The sequence below is a fragment of the Tiliqua scincoides genome, chromosome 1 (assembly GCF_035046505.1).
Source record: "Tiliqua scincoides isolate rTilSci1 chromosome 1, rTilSci1.hap2, whole genome shotgun sequence".
In the NCBI taxonomy this organism is placed as follows: Eukaryota; Metazoa; Chordata; class Lepidosauria; order Squamata; family Scincidae; genus Tiliqua; species Tiliqua scincoides.
This window is the reverse complement of record NC_089821.1, coordinates 199390457-199410235: the sequence shown is the minus strand read 5'-3', so window position 1 is coordinate 199410235 and position 19779 is coordinate 199390457. Positions and strand designations below refer to the sequence as shown.

General features: G+C 44.3%; 2 pseudogenes; both read left to right on the top strand.

Annotated features, from left to right (window-relative positions):
- The first annotated feature begins 11370 nt into the window (after positions 1 to 11370).
- LOC136638204 (5S ribosomal RNA) lies at positions 11371 to 11489 on the top strand (annotated as a pseudogene).
- A 5643-nt stretch (positions 11490 to 17132) lies between these two features.
- LOC136637871 (5S ribosomal RNA) lies at positions 17133 to 17254 on the top strand (annotated as a pseudogene).
- Positions 17255 to 19779: the final 2525 nt, after the last annotated feature.

Below are 19779 nucleotides of genomic sequence, written 5' to 3'. Positions count from 1 at the left end.
ATGATGATATGATAGTAAAAATGGTTAAATTTGATGTTAAAAAATATATATGTAATTGAAAATATACTTGGGGATGTTAAGTTTAGAGATAGTAAAGATGGTTATTAGTGTGGTAAGATAATAAGTGTTCAATTTTTAGAAAGGGAAAGAGGGTATGTAGCGATAATTATATATTTTCTTTTTTTTGTTTATTTAGTTTTCTCCCTTATTTTTTAGGTTAATGAGGGTTAAAAGTAGAAGAACAGCAGATTAGGAATGCAGAATGATGTATTAAATAATTTGGTAGATGATGTCCTGTAATCTCTATTGTTTGTGGAGTATGTGTTTGTAGTGTATGTTTATGTGTATTAATAAAAAATTATTTTAAAAAATTTAAAAAAAAAAAAGGATGTGCCACTGCAGAAATTAGGGCAGCCCTGTGTACAGCATCACCCATAGAGAGGCTCAAATTCATACAAACAACATCTCTACAAGCAGAAAACAGCCTCAGGAACAGCAAAGGTGATTGCGTAGAGGTGAACATGATATTGTTTTTATTAGTCAGATCTCTAGCATGCCTCCAGAGGCCTGATGTCTATCATTCCTCCAAAAACCCAAGGCAGTTGATGTGCTTCTCCCACTCTTCCCCCCTTTTATCATCAAAGCAACCCTGTGGAGTAGATGAAACTGAGATAGCATGACTCATAAAAGGACACCCAGTGAGCTTCATGACTGCATGGCAATTTGGAACTGAGTTTCCTCATGCATAGTCCTACGTGTAAACCACACTGGCTGTCTCCATAAAGCGTGAATTGTATTTACATATACATCTAATATATGTAACATCTTTATTTGCAAAATTGTTTTTCTCCATCCTTGTTTCCCAAAGGGCAATTTGGCAGAAATGGTATTAGGAGTTGGCCTAACCAAGCGCTTGCTGGTGGCCCAGGTCTATCAGAGAGTCTGCTGAACCCTCAGTACACCAGTGGCAGTACCCAATGGACCATTCTGGGGTGGGAGTGCCATGAGAGGCCCAGTGCATGGCTCTTGCAACCTGGCACTGGCACTACAATCTGGTTATTTCTTACAAACCAAATTCTATTGGTTAATATGTCCACTTTTTGGAGAATAAAATGTCTTTGAGTTGAGTTACTGGGACTTGAATTTTTATATCCTGAAAGATTTTGCAGATATGACAATCAAGAAAAATCATGTCCTGGAATAAACTGCTTTGTGAGGTCATTTTGTCACCCTCATTAGTGACATTCAAGATAAGGCCAAAAAAAAATGTAGAATGGTTCATTTAAAGTTTCATCTTGCTTGATCCCAAGAGTAGAATTGATGATTTGAGAAGTTGTTTCATATTAAGTCCTCCACATTAAGTTTTATCTCTCTATCCCAAGAATATTCTAATACTTGGGATTTGTCAAACGAGCATACACATAGCAAATCAGCTACACTAGCTAGTTCCATAAACTAATTCAGCAAATCACATTCCTTTGAGTCAGTTATTCCCTGTACATATGCTGTACATATGAACATAAGAACATAAGAACAGCCCCACTGGATCAGGCCATAGGCCCATCTAGTCCAGCTTCCTGTATCTCACAGCGGCCCACCAAATGCCCCAGGGAGCACACCAGATAACAAGAGACCTCATCCTGGTGCTCTCCCCTACATCTGGCATTCTGACTTAACCCATTCCTAAAATCAGGAGGTTGCGCATACACATCATGGCTTGTACCCCATAATGGATTTTTCCTCCAGAAACTCGTCCAATCCACTTTTAAAGGCGTCTAGGCTAGACGCCAGCACCACATCCTGTGGCAAGGAGTTCCACAGACTGACCACGCGCTGAGTAAAGAAATATTTTCTTTTGTCTGTCCTAACCCGCCCAACACTCAATTTTAGTGGATGTCCCCTGGTTCTGGTATTATGTGAGAGTGTAAAGAGCATCTCCCTATCCACTCTGTCCATCCCCTGCATAATTTTGTATGTCTCAATCATGTCCCCCCTCAAGCGTCTCTTTTCTAGGCTGAAGAGGCCCAAACGCCGTAGCCTTTCCTCATAAGGAAGGTGCCCCAGCCCCGTAATCAGCTTAGTCGCTCTCTTTTGCACCTTCTCCATTTCCACTATGTCTTTTTTGAGATGCGGCGACCAGAACTGGACACAATACTCCAGGTGTGGCCTTACCATCGATTTGTACAACGGCATTATAATATTAGCCGTTTTGTTCTCAATACCCTTCCTAATGATCCCAAGCATAGAATTGGCCTTCTTCACTGCCGCCGCACATTGGGTCGACACTTTCATCGACCTGTCCACCACCACCCCAAGATCTCTCTCCTGATCTGTCACAGACAGCTCAGAACCCATCAGCCTATATCTAAAGTTTTGATTTTTTGCCCCAATGTGCATGACTTTACACTTACCGACATTGAAGCGCATCTGCCATTTTGCTGCCCATTCTGCCAGTCTGGAGAGATCCTTCTGGAGCTCCTCACAATCACTTCTGGTCTTTACCACTCGGAAAAGTTTGGTGTCGTCTGCAAACTTAGCCACTTCACTGCTCAACCCTGTCTCCAGGTCATTTATGAAGAGGTTGAAAAGCACCGGTCCCAGGACAGATCCTTGGGGCACACCGCTTTTCACCTCTCTCCATTGTGAAAATTGCCCATTGACACCCACTCTCTGCTTCCTGGCCTCCAACCAGTTCTCAATCCACGAGAGGACCTGTCCTCTAATTCCCTGACTGTGGAGTTTTTTCAGTAGCCTTTGGTGAGGGACCGTGTCAAATGCCTTCTGAAAGTCCAGATATATAATGTCCACGGGTTCTCCCGCATCCACATGCCTGTTGACCTTTTCAAAGAATTCTATAAGGTTTGTGAGGCAAGACTTACCCTTACAGAAGCCATGCTGACTCTCCCTCAGCAAGGCCTGTTCGTCTATGTGTTTTGACGAACTGTATAGCATACCAGGTATATGCTATATAGCTGTATAGCATACCGGGTAGATGGGACTCGTCAGCCTGGGAAGGCAGCTCATCTGAGAGAAGGAAAACTCTGATCCCAAACCTCCACTGCCTTGTGGCTACATCCAGTTATGGAAAAGGCTTCAGGAGTCAACCTCGAGGCAAAATCCAGAGCCAGAGTCCCTGAGGCAGTTCATGGCTGAACACAGTCATGTTCTGGCAACTCCTGTGATGCCGCTGGAACCAACCGTATTGGCCTCTGCCTTTCCATTGGACCATTTCAGCAATGTGGAGAGGGGGGATTTGCTGCATGGGTAATAGCCTGTCATCCATACCTACTTTACCCAGGCTTCGCGCACTGGAGAGGACGCTGTTCCGGAGCCACCATTCAGGGCATGGTGCCGTAGTCTTCCGAGACTGAAGGATGCCAACAACAAATGCTGTATACTGGTGGACAGTGTCAAACTGCCCTTCCCATGCACCAATACCCTTCTTATTAAGTCCTCAAATTGTTTGACCTCAGAACATCAACAAGAAGAGGAGCCTGCTGCATAAAATAACATTTCCCATGATTCCCAAAGTATTTCTCCATTATTTATATGTACATACTGTCACACACATTACGACTAATCCATATCAACCACTCCTGTGTGCAGCTACTTATTTATTCTAGGTATTTACCCCAATCGCAATATGAGATTTTTGGAGTCGGGTCATCTGGTATAGTGCAATTGCAAGTAAGTACTCACTTGCTGGGGAAAATCTGTGGACTGTTTATCCAGGGGCGGCCCAAGGACTGACATTTGAGCTGCTACCCCTCTTACCCGATGATGTGCCAGCCCCTGCTCCTTCCACGCTCCTCCCCTCCATATCTCCTCTTCCTCTCTGTCTTCCTCTTCCTTTTCCAATCCAGGGAGTGGGAGGAAGAAGAGCACTACAGGCAAGTAGGTGGACAGAAATGGGCACCCCCCTCCCACCAATCTGATGCCTAAGGTGACCACTTTAGTTGGCATCAAGGTTGGGCCGGCCATGTGTCTATTTCACATCTGTATAACTGAGGGTTTTTTTCTAATCGGTTGAAGAGTACCCATTTACAAAGGGGTTGGGGCATGGTGCACCCATCCATACAGCATTCTGGCTATCTCAGCGCTAAGCTTCTCTGCTTCCTATTGTTGCTTGCTTCAACAGACACAACGGAAGAGAGAATTTAAGTGCTTCCTTGAGATTTCCAAAGCTTGAACATCCAGGGCAGGGTTCTGTTGGCCGATTCTAAAGATCCCTTGAGAGAGTGGAGCAAACTGTACATGCTCAAGAATTCTTTGTTCAAACTATTCTCTCAGCCTGATTCTTGCTGTCTGTGATATATTAATTACGCAAACCACCCCATCTGTTCAGGCACTGCAAAGTTGACTGAATGCTAAGTTTGAAGACACTTTCCTCTGGTTCACCAAAAACAAACCCGACATGCAGCTTCTCATTCAGAGTTCCTGGATGCTTGCCCCTCAGAAGCTGTTATGCAGTAAACACAAAACAATTCTGAGCATCTGCCCAATTAACACTTCAATCTATCCTGCAACACAAACTGGAGAGCTTGCTGTTATAAGTTCAGTTCTGCTGATATCAATGGAAAGCAGTTGACCTGAGACCGAACCATTTTAAGCCTGGTTTTAGAACACAGCTTGGCTTGCAAAATCTTGGCTTAATCCCTTTGACCTGCAGCCATCAACCATGCCCGTGCAGTAATGTCCCCACACCTGAGGCATGCGTGCACAATGACACAAGAGCTGGGCTCATGCATGGTGATTCTGGTTCACACCGGGCAGTCATTATGCATGTATGACCCAGTTGTGGGGCTGTCGTAGCACCACTGCTGTGGCCTGGCATGGGTTTCTGGATGGTGTCGTGGTCTCTAGGGATGCTGGCAGGATTGCTCAGTGGGCTGCACCAGTAGGGCATGGCTTGGGCCATGCTGTTCCTCCACCTTGCTGGGCAGGCTTTAGGATATGGCAGTCATCGCACCATTGTTGGGGCGATGTTGTAGGGCAGTGATGTAGCCACTTTTAGAGACCGAGTGCCCAAACTGCAACCTAAAACCCACTTATTTATCACAAAGTGCCAACACGGCAATTTAACCTGAATATTGAGGTTTTAGTTTAGAAAAAACAACTCATACTTTAACATCTTTTACCCACCATTACTTGTAACCCTTAATGAACTTTTCCTCTAGAAATTTATCCAATCCCTTCTTAAAGGCATCTAGGCAAGTTGTCATCACTGCTTCCTGTGGCAAAGAGTTCCACAGACTAATTACATGCTGGGTAAAGAACTATTGTCAGGGAGGGGGTGGCTGCAAGACCTTGCCACTACTCATTTTCTCAAACAAGAAATTATAATTTTTAAAAAAGCCCCACCCACAGAAGTGGGCTCTAAGGCTGCAATCCCAGGCACTCTTTCCTAGGAGTAAGCCTCATCAAGTAATGGAGCTTACTTCTGAGTAGACACACACAGGAGCAGATTCCAATCCCAGGCACCCTTTCCTGGGAGTAAGCCTCATCCACTGTAATGGGGCTTACTTCTGAGTAGACATGCACAAGAGCAGGCTCCAAGGTTTTAATCCCAGGCACCCTTTCCTGGGAATAAGCCTCATCCACTGTAATGGGGTTTACTACTGAGTAGACACGCACAGCAGTAGCTCCAAGGCTGCAATCCCAGGCACTCTTTCCTGGGAGTAAGCCTCATCCACTGTAATGGGGTTTACTTCTGAGTAGACACGCACAGCAGTAGCTCCAAGGCTGCAATCCCAGGCACCCTTTCCTGGGTGTAAGCCTCATCCACTGTAATGGGGCTTAATTCTGAGTAGACATGCACAAGTGCAGGCTCCAAGGTTGCAATCCCAGGCACCCTTTCCTGGGAATAAGCCTCATCCACTGTAATGGGATTTACTACTGAGTAGACACGCACAGCAGTAGCTCCCAGGCTGCAATTCCAGGCACTCTTTCCTGGGAGTAAGGCTCATCCACTGGAGCCTGGTGGAGGGTGAGGCTGAGTCGTATTGCGTGTTTGCTCGTGAATGGGCGGACTTGTCTTGGTCTGTCAGAGACGGCGGGCTGAGAGGGATTCAACAACACCAGAATGGTCCTGATTCAATGAATGTAGCCCCCAAGGATCACCCGAGAGGGAGGTTGCTCCCTCCGGGCTGGCAAATGTATTGAGCCCTGTATAGAGCAAAACTAAGCCACATGAACAAATCCCCATCTACAGGGGCACACCTGGACAACACAGCTCAACGCAGCAGAGGCAGAGAAAGACACCCAGTGAATAAAAAAAATCAAACCCCTCAGTTTTCAAAAATCAAGTTTCAGTTTCAAAAATCAAAACCCTCCCCTGCTAATTGGGTAAGAGGCCCTTTTTCAAGTGGGTGCTCCTTTTTTTAGCAGGGGGAGAGTAACTGGCCCACCTCACCCCAGCAGTGTCTGTTCTAGTGGCTGTCTGCTGGTATTCCTTTGCATCTTTTTAGATTGTGAGCCCTTTTGGGACAGGGAGCCATTTAGTTATTTGATTTTTCTCTGTAAACCGCTTTGTGAACTTTTAGTTGAAAAGCGGTATATAAATACTGTTAATAATAATAATACTTCTGAGTAGACACACGATGTCTTCTCTGCTGTGGAGGAAAAGCCTCTCCTGGCGCTGAGTGGGGACCTGCTCAGGGAAAGGCCAGCTGTAAGAGCTGGCAAGAGCTGAGGAGGAGGGTGGCTCAGGATTGGCTGGTGGTCAGCCAGTGAAGGGCCCTGAACCATTCCAACAGAAAAAGCCAGGAGCCTGCTGGATGCTGATTGGCTGAGCCTGCTGGAGAGTTGGGGAAGGGAAAAACAGGGACCTTAAGCCTGCAGAGCGGGCAAAATTGAAAAGGGAAACCAATGCTGGGCAGGTGGGGGTGAAGGGAGAGGAGGGCAGTGAGCTTAGGGGGTGGAGGGAAGCAGCCTGCCCTCCCTCCCAACACAAGGGGCTCAGAAAAAGCCTCCGTTTTCTTTAAAGTGACACGCAGCTTCAGCGCCCCTCCCCAGGCTGCCTGGCTCAGCACTGCGTGCCCACAGAGACAGCACTGCGTGCCCAGTCTGGCACGCGTGCCATAGGTTCGCCACCACTGTTGTAGGGTCATCTGAATTGGGCTGTTAGCCACTGCCTACCTTCACACAATTATTGTGATGATGAGAGAGAAAAGAACCATGTGCACAACCCATGGAAGAAAGGGGGAATTAAAATGTAATAAATAATCAAATAAAAACCTGAATGCTTATTTTCATCAGTTTGTCATCTTGTTTGCATCTCTCACTGCAGGTTTCAACTGAGATCTGCTTTAAAGATTTTTTGGTGCGTGCCTGCTGGAGATTGGGATGGGTAGGGATTATGTTTAGAAGGCCACAGTTCTGCAGTTAAAACTTGCCCAAAGGTGAAATCCTACCCCAATTGTACCAAGCCATCCCTTGTTAGAGATGTGGTAAAAATTGGGGCTGTTATTTCCCTTCTTAAAAAATTTGGACTGCAAAATAAAAAATTTTGACTCCAAAGTATGTTAACATCACTCATAAGGAGAGTGAAGCCTCTTTTGCCTTGAAGGCCCCTTCATGGAGAAGCTTCCATTTTCATGCATTTCCTGGTGTGTATTGGAATGTGACTTTCTGGACATATCCATCTGGTATGTTCTTATGTCTGTGGTGTTAAGCCAGCAGCTTAATTCCTTGATCTCACATAATTGCAAAATGCAATTTCAACCTCATTTGCAGGCTTACAATTTCAGCATCACCACACATTTTGCTGTTGGGAGAGTGCCTGGGCTTCTTCATGACATTCTACAAGGCCTTCTGCCTGTTGGGTGGAAATGTTACACATTGCTAAAGGACAACAGTAGCATAGTAGCATGTGTTCTGCTGTTCTTTCTTTTGCTACCAGCTAATTACAGTTTTGGTCACAATACCATCTTTGATTTTCCTGTTACCTCACAGTTATAAAACTATTTAGCTAGGCCTTCAGCTGGTGCAAAATAAATGCTGGCTTCTCTGGAATGATGTTGATTTATACCAGCATGGGATCTCGCACAGTGTTGTGGCTTGCTCAAACAAGTGAATTATGGGCCAGTGCCATGCCTTGGAGAAAACCAGCAGCGTTTGCATTCATACAGAATTCACAACAGAAAGGAGGCAAAGTGTTGGCTGACTAAGGGCCTGATCCTATCCTTTCCAGTGCTGATGCAGCCATGCCAATGGGCTGTGCACTGCATCTTGCAGTGAGGGGGCAATCATGGAAACCTCCTCAAGGTAAGCGCTGGAAAGTTGGATTGGATTGGGCCCTAAATCTCATTGCGGAGATCTGGAATAATATTATCAGTTGCCTGGCTGCTTTAACTCATGTTGATAATGTGAATTAATTAGGGGAAAAACATCTTGAGTTATTTCAGTCAAGGTCTGATAGTATCTACCAAGAAATGGACACTACTGGGCAAGAAGTTATCCTCACCAGATACTGTACAAAGGTGCTGACATTTCAGGACAATAGGAAGGAATTTCCTACAGTACCATGTATGCTATCAGTTCATTTGAGTCAAGCCTACTTGCCTATTTACCTGCTGCAGAGACTTACCTTGGATCAATGGCTGAGCAGGGAGAAGTTCAGAAATGCTATCCCAACCCAATGTCACTCTCGGATAGGAAGTCTGAGGGCCTGGCTATTGCTTTGACAAGATCCATACCGACTGCACTCTATACAAAGAAGGCAGACCAATCCTCTGCAATTTCTCGTGCAGCAATGCAGTGGCACCAATGTGGTGCCCACTGCATCTTGCGGGGAGTTTTGGCCTCCAGAAACCTCCTCAGGGCAAGGGAACATTTGTTCTCTTAGTGATATCAGAACTGTGCTAGTGATATCTGTGCTAGTGATATTAGTGGTGCAAGTCCACATGAACCTGGGCAGATGTTTCAAGTTGGGAAGGGGGTTTGGATTTGGTGGTCACCACTGTCACCAAACTCACCCCCTTCTCAGTCCTTATCTGCCCTCCTCCCCATACCTGTCACTGCCCCATTCTGCCCATGCCTCCCTCCCACCCCCCTACACATACTGACTGGGGCTGGTGGACATCTGAAATCCACTGGTACATGGAGCAGCCACTCACTGCTTGCAACAGCCACCAGCCTGAATGCTCTGGCATGTCACCTTTTGTGATAGTTAGAAAGCACCTAGCGCAGCTGGAAAGCTTGTTCCGGCAGCGCTAGGCACCAACAGGATTGGGGCTTCACTCTTCCAAAGCCTTGCCTCATAGAGGAGTTTGTGCTTGTCCATGGGATCACACTTCTAGGAAGCAGGATTGCCATTGCCTGCTCAACAGCATTTTTGTTGCAATTGACCAGAACTCCATAGTAATGTGAATGAACGACTTCTCTGCAATCTTAGGCAGAAGACATTTGCAGGGCTGTTTCTGGCAGTCTTTCGGAGGTTAACCTTCTGTTGTCCTTCTTTAAGGTTAGCTTATTATTGTTGCTTCTTGCCTTCCGCTTTGCCGCCTTGAGGTTGACATTCAGAACCTTAGATTTCCATTTGAAAGTTCAACAGTGTTCTCAATAGAATTAACATTTGCTGGGAAGTTAATGGTGCTGCTGCTGGCTGCTCTGCTAGAGTGAGAGACCAGGAAACACTGGTGTGGGGACCCTTTCATAGCAGATTAAGAGTTCATCCCCTCCTTTTACGAGAAAATTCCAAGATGGGTTAAACCACTGGAAATTAATACAAGACCAATGTGGTTGTGAGGTTCACAGAATAAGAGATATGATGAATTATTAGATGAGAAAGCAGATCTTTACTCAAAAGAAATATTGTGGGAGAAAGGGATTAAACTGGATTGGTTGACGGAACTACAAATTAAAACAAGATGGGTGAAAGATAAAAAAGAAGGAATCTACCTAGAGGAGACGGAATTTGATAAAATATTTCTATCAAATGAGGAACATTATATTAAGAGGATGTATCAATATCTGTTAAGTATGGAAATGGAAGATGAATCAGTAAAAGAGGTGATGATCATATGGGCAAAGAATATTGGACATAACATAATAATGAACAATTGGGATCAGCTATGGAAGAGAAATATGAGGATAATTAAGGCAGCAACAATGAAAGAAAACATATACAAAATTTTTTATAGATGGTACCTATCTCCAGATAGGCTGGCAAAAATGTATCGCAGTACAAGTAACAAATGTTGGAAATGTAAAGAGGTGAAAGGATCTTTTTATCATATGTGGTGGCTTTGCCCTAAGGCAAAAGAATTTTGGAAAAAAATACATATAAATATTCAAGCTATTTTCAATTGTGTAATACCCTTCCAACCGGAATTGTTTCTATTGAACATTTTCCCTGAAGGATGTAACAATGATTTCAAACACACTTTGTTATACGTGATCATTGCAGCAAGATTGGTCTATGCCAGGTTATGGAAGAACTCAGAAATTCCCGGTGTAGAGATGTGGATTGAGAAACTGTATGAGATTGTCGAAATGGATGTGTTGATGGAAAGATTGAGGGATGGCGAGATGGAGAGAATGCAGAGATTGTGGAACCCATTATATGAATGGTTAGATAAACGATTATGAAATATTGATTGAAGAGATAATAATTATAGAAACAAGATAGTATTGGCTGCAGTTCTGCGATTCCCTAGTGTTTTTCCCTTTGTATTACCCTGAATATATGTATTTGTGATTTTCCCTGTACCCATGCCTTAAATCAAATAAAAAAAAGGGGGGGGGAAGAGTTCATCCCCTCTTTGCACTACAGTCTCTTATACATACTGGAGTTGATTATGAAACACAACAGTTTGATGGACAGAGTTGATAAAACAGAAAAACAAGGCTGGAACCCAGCTCTCTCTCTCCCCCCCCCCCCCACTTCCCACAGCTCTTGTGTGTGAATGGCCCTGGGGTTCAACTTCTACTCAAGCCTTTTTTTAAAAAAAAAAATCACACTTCCAGCATACTAGCAACTTTATTTCCGGCTATCTTCAAGCAGAACAAACAAATGCAGCTTCAAACTAGGAATCAGAGATCAGGCAACCCTCTGGTGGCTGCCAAATTTTCAGATGAGCCTTCAAACTAATTGTAACAGGAAATTAAGCAATTTCCTCAGAACCCACATCAATATATGTCATTTGAGCAATTATAACAGTTCTGGTCACCACATCTTAAAAAGCCTTCAGTATGGCTTTAAATCTTGCTTTCAATCTGTTTGAGAGCAAGCAAAATGTCTTCTTCAGTTCATCCCATCATAAGCCTTTTTTTTTTTTTTTTTGCTTGAAATACAGTGCAATGGGTAGAGCCATGAACCTAACATCTATGGCCAGGATAGTGAACCATGGTTCTGCATCTGAACATCTGCTTTTCAGAAGTGTTACCCTGCAGATACCTGATCTTGTCTGATCTCAGAAGCTAAGCAGGGTCAGGCCTGGTTAGTACTTGAATGGGAGACCACCTGGGAATACCAGGTGCTGTAGGCTTCTACGATAGTCTTTCAAGACTGAAGGTTGCCAACCATTCCATGCAGTAGGGCAAGCAGTTTTTGAAATAGAAGTTACAGTACAGTAGTTTCAAAAGCAATGCATGATCTGCCATGATGGTAAAAAAAAAAAGAAGGTAAAACATCCCCCCAAGTATGTGCAAGAACAGGCTTACCTAAAGCAGAAACGGATCTCAGCTCCCATATTTGAACAAACCATGTCAAACCATGCCTCCCCCCCCAAAAGGGGGGTCCCTGGGGAATTATGGTTTGATGCAGCTGTTCCAATCTGTGTGTTGTAAAACCCTGGGGCACTTGCTGGGGTGTCACAGGCTGTCCACTGCCCAGCAGTGAGACCACACTACAAGCCTCCAGGTAGCAGCTGGAAGCTCAGCACGTTGAGCAAAGCTGCAGCATGTGAAAATTGCCCACTTCGAAAAGCACTTCATCCCACCCTGAACCTCTTACTGCTGTTTGGGGGCTCATTCGGCCTCAGAACCTGGAGTTAAATGGCAGTGATGTCACCATGTGACATGTTTCACATCATCGTCATCCACTTCTGGGTTCCAAGTGCGTTGCAATAGCCTTAAGTTTGGGAACCACTGGTTTAATGAATGGGCTTGATAATCTTTAACAAATAATATTTTTCTGAATGCAAAATATCAGTATTTCCCATTATTCTTTTGATGCATTCATGGCAATTCTAACGGATTTATACTGGTGGTGTAAATTAGCCTTGCCACTCATGAATAATTTTGTGTGGATCATTCACTCTGTCCATTGTGACTAGCATATTTACTATGGGTGAAGAGTGCCCTTTTTTTTTTTTTTTTGAGATGTCAAAATTATGGGTCCAAATAAAAGCCCCCAAATTTGTGAAAATTGTTGTACTGTATTTGATACATTTCTCCCCAAGTCCTCAAGCAAGGGATAAAATACTAACATGCAAGATCACCCAATCTATGAAGAGAGAACATATGAACATAAGAAGAGCCCCGCTGGATCAGGCCAAGGGCCCATCTAGTCCAGCTTCCTGTATCTCACAGTGGCCCACCAGATGCTTCAGGGAGTGCAAAGACAACAGACACAACCAGGATCCTGGTGCCCTCCCCTGCATCTGGCAATCAGAGGCAGCCTGCCTCTCAAACCAAGAGCTTGCACATACCCACTATGACTTGTAACCTGTAATGAACTTTTCCTCTAGAAAAGGGGTCTCCAAACCCCAGCCTGGGGACCAGATGCGGCCCCCGGTGAGCCTCTATTCGGCCCGTGGCCAGTCTCTTGTCTCCTGCAAGCTCCTGGCCCACTTTGCTGAACATGACTGGAACTATGCTCTGGTTGCAACTGGAGGGTGTTCTAAGGGCCAGAGAGGTTGAATGAATGAGCCCATTCATTCATTTATTCACTCATCTAAGTTCCATCTCTTATTTATTTATATAAATTTCATATTTAAATTTTTTTTTCTGGCCCTCAACACCGTGCCAGACATTTGATGTGGCCCTCTGGCCAAAAAGTTTGGAGACCCCTGCTCTAGAAATCTGTGCTCAGCTCCCCTTGATTGATTAGGATACAGCCACAGATCAGATGGGGATGTTTGTTTAGGTGCACATCAGCATCACAGTATGAGGCATCCCATGTGGTCCCCTTCTGCAATGCGCAGTTTGTGTTTGGGTGTGTTGTTTCCCATCAGCATCTGCCGTCTTCAGTCTCTAGTAACATGCAACACATTGTGGGATTATTTCTAGTGTTGGATTTTACAAGCATTAGGGTACCATCATTATTTATTTATATATTGTACACATTAGAAAGGTTCCCCAGACACAGGAAATAAGAGTATTACTTGTACGTACATGCACACACACACACACACACACACACACACACACACACACACACACACACACACACACACAGAGAGAGAGAGAGAGAGAGAGAGAGAGAGAGAGAGAGAGAGAGAGAGAGAGAGGTGGGAATGCTAATTACTTTCATATTTCAGGTTGGAAAGATTATTCACAACATCTGAACTACATGAATTAGTGGTTACATGTTCTGTGAATCCCTAGTGAAGTGTCCAGTCTAGCACAGCAATTATAGATGGTTCCCTTTACATCATGTTTAATATTTTAGTTATAAAAATTAAGAGAAAAGTGATGTAAGAATTAAAGGCTGCAATTGCTACATGTCTAATACCTTTTTATTCTCTACAACATATTTCTCTGTTAGAATAAAAGTTACATACAGAAATAAAAGTTTAGCTAATTATATAAACATATCCAAAGGACCACACTGAAGGCCTAATCCTAACAGATTGTTCCACTGGTGGAACCCACATTCCACCAATGGAAGTACCGGCCAAGCAGTATAAACGATGCACCACGGTGTAAGCAATGAGCCCTGCCAGCACACATGACTGGCGGCTGAACATACAGGCTGGTGGAGAGACCACCCAGCACCAGTAAAAGCCAGAGGCCCAGGACAGTGGGAGGATGAGCAAGGAAGGACCAACCACTGGAGTGTTCCCGCAGGGAGAGTAGGCATGAAGTGGAATAGAGGAGGGAGGGTGTGGATCCTGGTGGCACCAGTTTGCACCAAGATCTTATCCCTGTTCCTTCCCCCAGACCCTCTCCCTTATTCTCCTTGGCGCTGCCATCAAAATGTCTGGCGCAGATCCGAAGAGACCCACTGGAACCATGGGAGTTTGCCCGGGGGCAAAGGAACAAAAGTTCCCTTACCTCAAGGAGTCCTCTAGAACTTCACAGCAGGATGCAGCATGAATCAGCGGAAGAATTCATTATGATTGGGCTGATAATCTTCTCTCTGCACATGGAGATTTTTCAGCCTGCTGTGTGCATGAACACACAAACACAGAATCACCAGTGCAGAGACCCTTGAATTGAGGAGGGCCCTTGAGTAGCTCTACCTGAAGCACAGCAGAGGGCTACCATCACAAGGGGGGGGGGAAACATGACCTCTATCAATGCACAAAGGTGCATTTTGCATGCACCCAAGTCTCAGTGGATCTCAACCATCGTTGCTTCTGCCTTATCCAGCAGCTATTTATATTAAGACTGTATCCCCAGGATCAGGGTGAGGAAAGACAAGCAATCGTTATGTGTAACTACATAGATCCAGCAAGCAATTATACTACTTTCATATTTTCAACATATGTTATCTGAAAAATAAAACTTGGCATAGCTTTCTTATTTCTGCAGGTACTTGCTAGACTAGATGATATTGTTGCATTGACTCAAGATTTCTTTGAATAACAACAATAACAAACATAATACTTGAGAGAGTAGAGGCTGGGGAAGGAATCTGAAATAGTATCGTAAGCTGTGTCACTACAACCAAAAAATTGACTAAGCAGCTTTCATGCTGCTTGGATAAATAAATGAAAAATGTATAGTAAGCACGGCTACAAGTATTTATAGTAATACAGCAATTCATCTGTAGCTTTTATCTTCAGAAGACGACCAATATTCTGTGCGTGTAATTTTTCTTCTCCATTATCTTAAAACATTTCCTACCGTCGGTATTTTTATGATGACTGCACACGGGTAGCTCAAAAGAAGATAAATTGTGTGGCTTGATGTCTACAGGGTCATTTTAATTTATTCCTTTGAATTCATATTTGTTAGAATGGTATACTGTACTACGGAAATACCAGTTATTATGACAAAGTGTGTGTGGCTGGAAGACTCGTACAGTCAAAACGCCCCATATAAAATGCTCTGTGTTGTTTTATTTTACTGCTTCCGTGACCATATGGAAAGGCTTTGAGGAAAGTCTTATTCTGTGATCAAAACTAAAAAGCGGACATTGGGGGAGGGGGGGGTGTTCTGTTTTTCTCTGAATGAGCAAAATTCTACCTAATTTCCATCAACTCATTATCCCTCTCCTGTTGAAATCCCTCCTGTGCAACACTATTCCCATTACGGGTTCTTTCATCAATAGGTGTCTTACTTGTTGTCAATTTGCCTTCCCTTCCTTCTCTAAAGTTAAATTGGCCAATGACAGAGTTAAGAAGCACTCTGGTTGATTTCATTCTAATATCTGACAGAGTCTGAAAATAATTATATTTTGGAATATGCTTTATGGCCTGTGGATGAAAGTGGCCTATTAAAGTACTCGGTGTTGTTACGCTAATGCCTGAAGTACACTTAAAATTCAGGAAAGCGATAGAGAATGTTCTTCTCTGGCATACATGGTAGTATATTTTTCACCTAGTGCTATTTTTTTCCCCAGTATATTGTTGCAGGAAGAAGGCAAAACAGATTAAAATGAAGAGAGAAGCTTCCAGTAGCAAGGAACAACTCAATTCAGAAACAACACTGAAAGTTGCATTTAATTTGATGACAACTAGGCAACTGTTTTTTAAGATCACCTGCTTAGTATGTATTATGCACTCATAAAAGAGTTTCTTTTTTAAATTTCAGAAATCAAGGGAGGAAATGAATACATTTTCCTACATTTATTACAGTGTTTGGCAGAGCAAATATATAATAGCAAAATCTTATTGAAATCAAAATTGTGTTGCCCTGAATGGCAGTTCCGACACATTTTCAGTTGCGTTCCTTGTATTGCCACACAATCGTTACTTTTTGACAATGAGTTACAAGTGGAATGGCATCATTTCCATACTGGTATGTTTTTGTACCAGTGTAGTATCGGAGTCAGATAGGGCACTGGCTCACACATCCAGCAGTGCTAATAAACCACATGTAGCTATTACATTCATATTTTCAAGACAGCCAGGATGGCAGAGTGGTTGCGGTGATGGGCTTGAAGCACAATCCTGTCCATGTCTACTCAGAAGTAAGTTCCATTATGTTCAATGGGGCTTACTCCCAGGAAAGTATGTATCGGATTGCAGCCTTAAACATGGAAGATCCAGGTTCAAATCCCTACTCAGCCCTGAAACTTCCTGGGTGACCTTGACCCAGATCTCTCAGCCTAATCTACCTCACAGGGTTGTTGTGAGGAGAAAAAGGAAGGAAGGAACCATGTACACCACCCTGAGCTCATCGAAGGAAGAGTGGTATAGAAATCTGAGTGAATATGTTGGATTTTCAGTGTTAATATATGTAACAGTTTAAACTTAGAGGCAATATTGATGGCTAATGGATGTGTGACAAAGTCATTTGAAACTTCCACCCAATATACAGTGAGTGAGTAAGGTGTGATAATGCAAGACTAAACACTCTATCTTGAAATACCCGATGTACAGGATATGTGTAATTGCAAACAAAGATAATGAAATCTGAGGCAATGTCTAGAGCAAAAGCGGAGGCAATGCCTAGAGCAATATTTCTCAAACTGTGGGTCTGGGACCCACCAATGGGTCATGACCCAATTTTTGGTTATGATTAAGCGATGTGCATCAAGGGTTAAACAAACTACTACCTGGGGGAGGGGGGCACTGCTATACAATCACCATTAGAGCCACACCCTTTGGCATTTATAGATCAGTAGCAGCCTCTAGGACAGCGATTTTCAATCTTTTTCATCCCATGGCATACTGACATGGCGCTAACGCTGTCCAGGCACACCATTGGGTTTTTTAAATAATTGATAAGGCATACCGCACTGCTGGTGGGGGGCTTCCATCCCAATGGCCCTACTAAAAAATTACCCTTCCCCAAATTTCCACAGCACACCTGCAGACCCTGCACATGCCCGATCTCGTCTGATCTCGGAAGCTAAGCAGGCCAGGCCTGGTTAGTACTTGGATGGGAGACCGCCTGGGAATACCTGGTGCTGTAGGCTTATACCATAGTCTTTCGAGACTGAAGGTTGCCAACCAACCAACCTGCAGACCATTCACAGCACACCAGAGCCTCTAAAATGTATGAGAACTACTGGTCTAGGGCATACTTAGTCTATAGAAAAGGACTGTGAAATGAGTTACTTCCTCTGAAATGTTTAGCTGTACACCAGAAAAAGTAATTGTTCACAGATGATGGAACAGAAGTACAGGATTTTTAGAAAATACAGAGGATCTCTTCACACTGGGTGAATAGGGAACAAAATGGCAATGTGGTTCAATGGTAATATGTGTAGAATGATTCACATTAGAGTCAAAAAGCCCCTACAGCACCCATACAGTGATGGGGTCTGTGCTGTTGGCAATGAACCAGGAAAGAGAGTTGCGGTGGAACTCTGGAGTTCAATGAAAATGTTGATCCAGTGTGTGGTAGCGGTGAAGATATCAACTTCCATGCTAGCACCATTAGGAAAGAGAGAGAGTGCATAAGTTAATAGATTGTCCCTGTATAACTCTATGGTGCAGCCTCATCTGGAACACTGTACCCAGTTGTGTTCATCACATCTCATAAAGAATATTGTTTATGAGGCTTATAAAATTATGCATGGTTAGGAGTGAGAGAGAAGTTTTTCTTCTCTCACTTCTTTCTTCACACCACTAGAACCTCTGCTGCCCAAATAGGTCTCCTTGGATCTGCACCAGTCATTTTGCTAGCACAGATTTGAGGAGAGTAAAAGAGAGGGGAGGAAGACAAAGGATAGGACGCTGGGGCAAGCCAATGTCTTTGGGATCCACCCCCTTCCTCCCCCATTCTGCTTCCCCCTCCCCCCTCCCTGCCCAGACACTCCTCCATTCCTTTCCCTCACCACCCCGTTCCTTCCACTACGTCCCCCCATGCTAACTTACCAGTGCAGGCAGTGAGAGGCTCCTCTGTGAGCATGCACCTATGTCTGCCAGCCATGTCATGCTTGCCACCTCCGCGGCACCTCCAGCAGTGGCTGCAGCACTTCTCCCAACAGAGTATGCATCCCACTTGTGGATCCATCAGTTAGGATTGGGCCCTCTGTCACTTGATTGGAGCCTCAGTGTACACACTCTACCTGTACGTATTACCCTATGATGCAAAGCAGCGTTTCATCCACACTGGTTTTTATGAGCCAGGGAATGTTGGAATGATTTATTTTGTCCTTGAGTTAAGCCAATTTTCTAGTACTTTTTCTCTGTCCTCAAATATACAGCTTTCCTTCTAATGTTACTGTTGTCCATGCAAACAACAAAATAATTATTATTGTCTGCAAGGGGACAGGCATATGTGCATGCATGCGGGTGGATGCAATGGGACCCTATTTATTACACAAGTACTATAATGTAACTGTTGATCAATCAAAGCTATGAAGCTGAGATAATTTCCCTCATCTTCAAGTAGCCACTGGAAAGCCTCATTACCTGCCTGAAGTTCTATTGCTTAGCAACACCATTTCAGAAATGCAGCTTATCAGCATGATCAATAATAAGACAGTTAAGCTCCACATAAATTCTGCATGAATCGGATGCATTGCATTGCACCCTAACCAAGTGAACGTCAGCGTGTGCTTGAGTGTACACCATGTGTACGTTGCAGTCACCTTCTTTCTAAATAGTTGTACAGAGGATTCATTTCACATTTTCTGAGTGCAATTCACGTGTCACATGGCTGGCACTGTCAGGTCCTAGATTGTAACACTGACTGACTGCTCTGGGGCTAGCCCATCCAGGAGGCTGCCTAAGGGCGCAATCCTAACTTCCAGCACTGACATAAGGGCAATGCAGCTCCGAGGTAGGGAACAAACATTCCCTTACTTTGTGGAGGCCTCCAAGAGTGACACCCAACTGCAGGATGCAGCGCATGTCCCATTGGCACCACTATGCCAGTGCTGGAAAGCACTGACATAAGGGCTTAGGACTGTGCCCTAAGGTGGTTGCTTCAGGGGCTGGATTGGTGGGAAGCACCTGCCTCTGCTGCTCCTTCTCCTCCCACTGGATTGGAACCAGAAGAGGAAAATAGAGCAGAAGAGGAAGTGGAGAGGAGGAGAGAGTGGTAGTCGAGACACTGGAGACAAAAACAGGAGCAGCAGCAGCAGCTGGTAAGAACTGGATAAAGGAGGGTGCACTGCACTGCCTCAGGTACTGGACAGGCCAGCCCTGGCACACTCTGCCCGACATCCTGGAGCCAACTGCAGCTTCTATTTAGACCAAACTATATTAAGAACATGTTTAATGCTGGTGCCAGGTCCTGGGTGGCCATGGGGCAAAGTCCTGCCCGGTGCCCCTATGACAGCCTCTGCCTGCCTGCTGATGGTGCATTTGGCACTACCACTCTCACCAGTCATTGGCTGAGCTTTCTGACAGGTTGTAGAAAAATATTCCTGAGATAGTTCGTCATTGATGTATACGACTGAAAGGGATCAAAATGCTGTCCAACTGTCATGCTGTGGGGCCGTCTACCTTCTACACAGTCAATCCCACTCATCCAGGCCATAATGTGTTC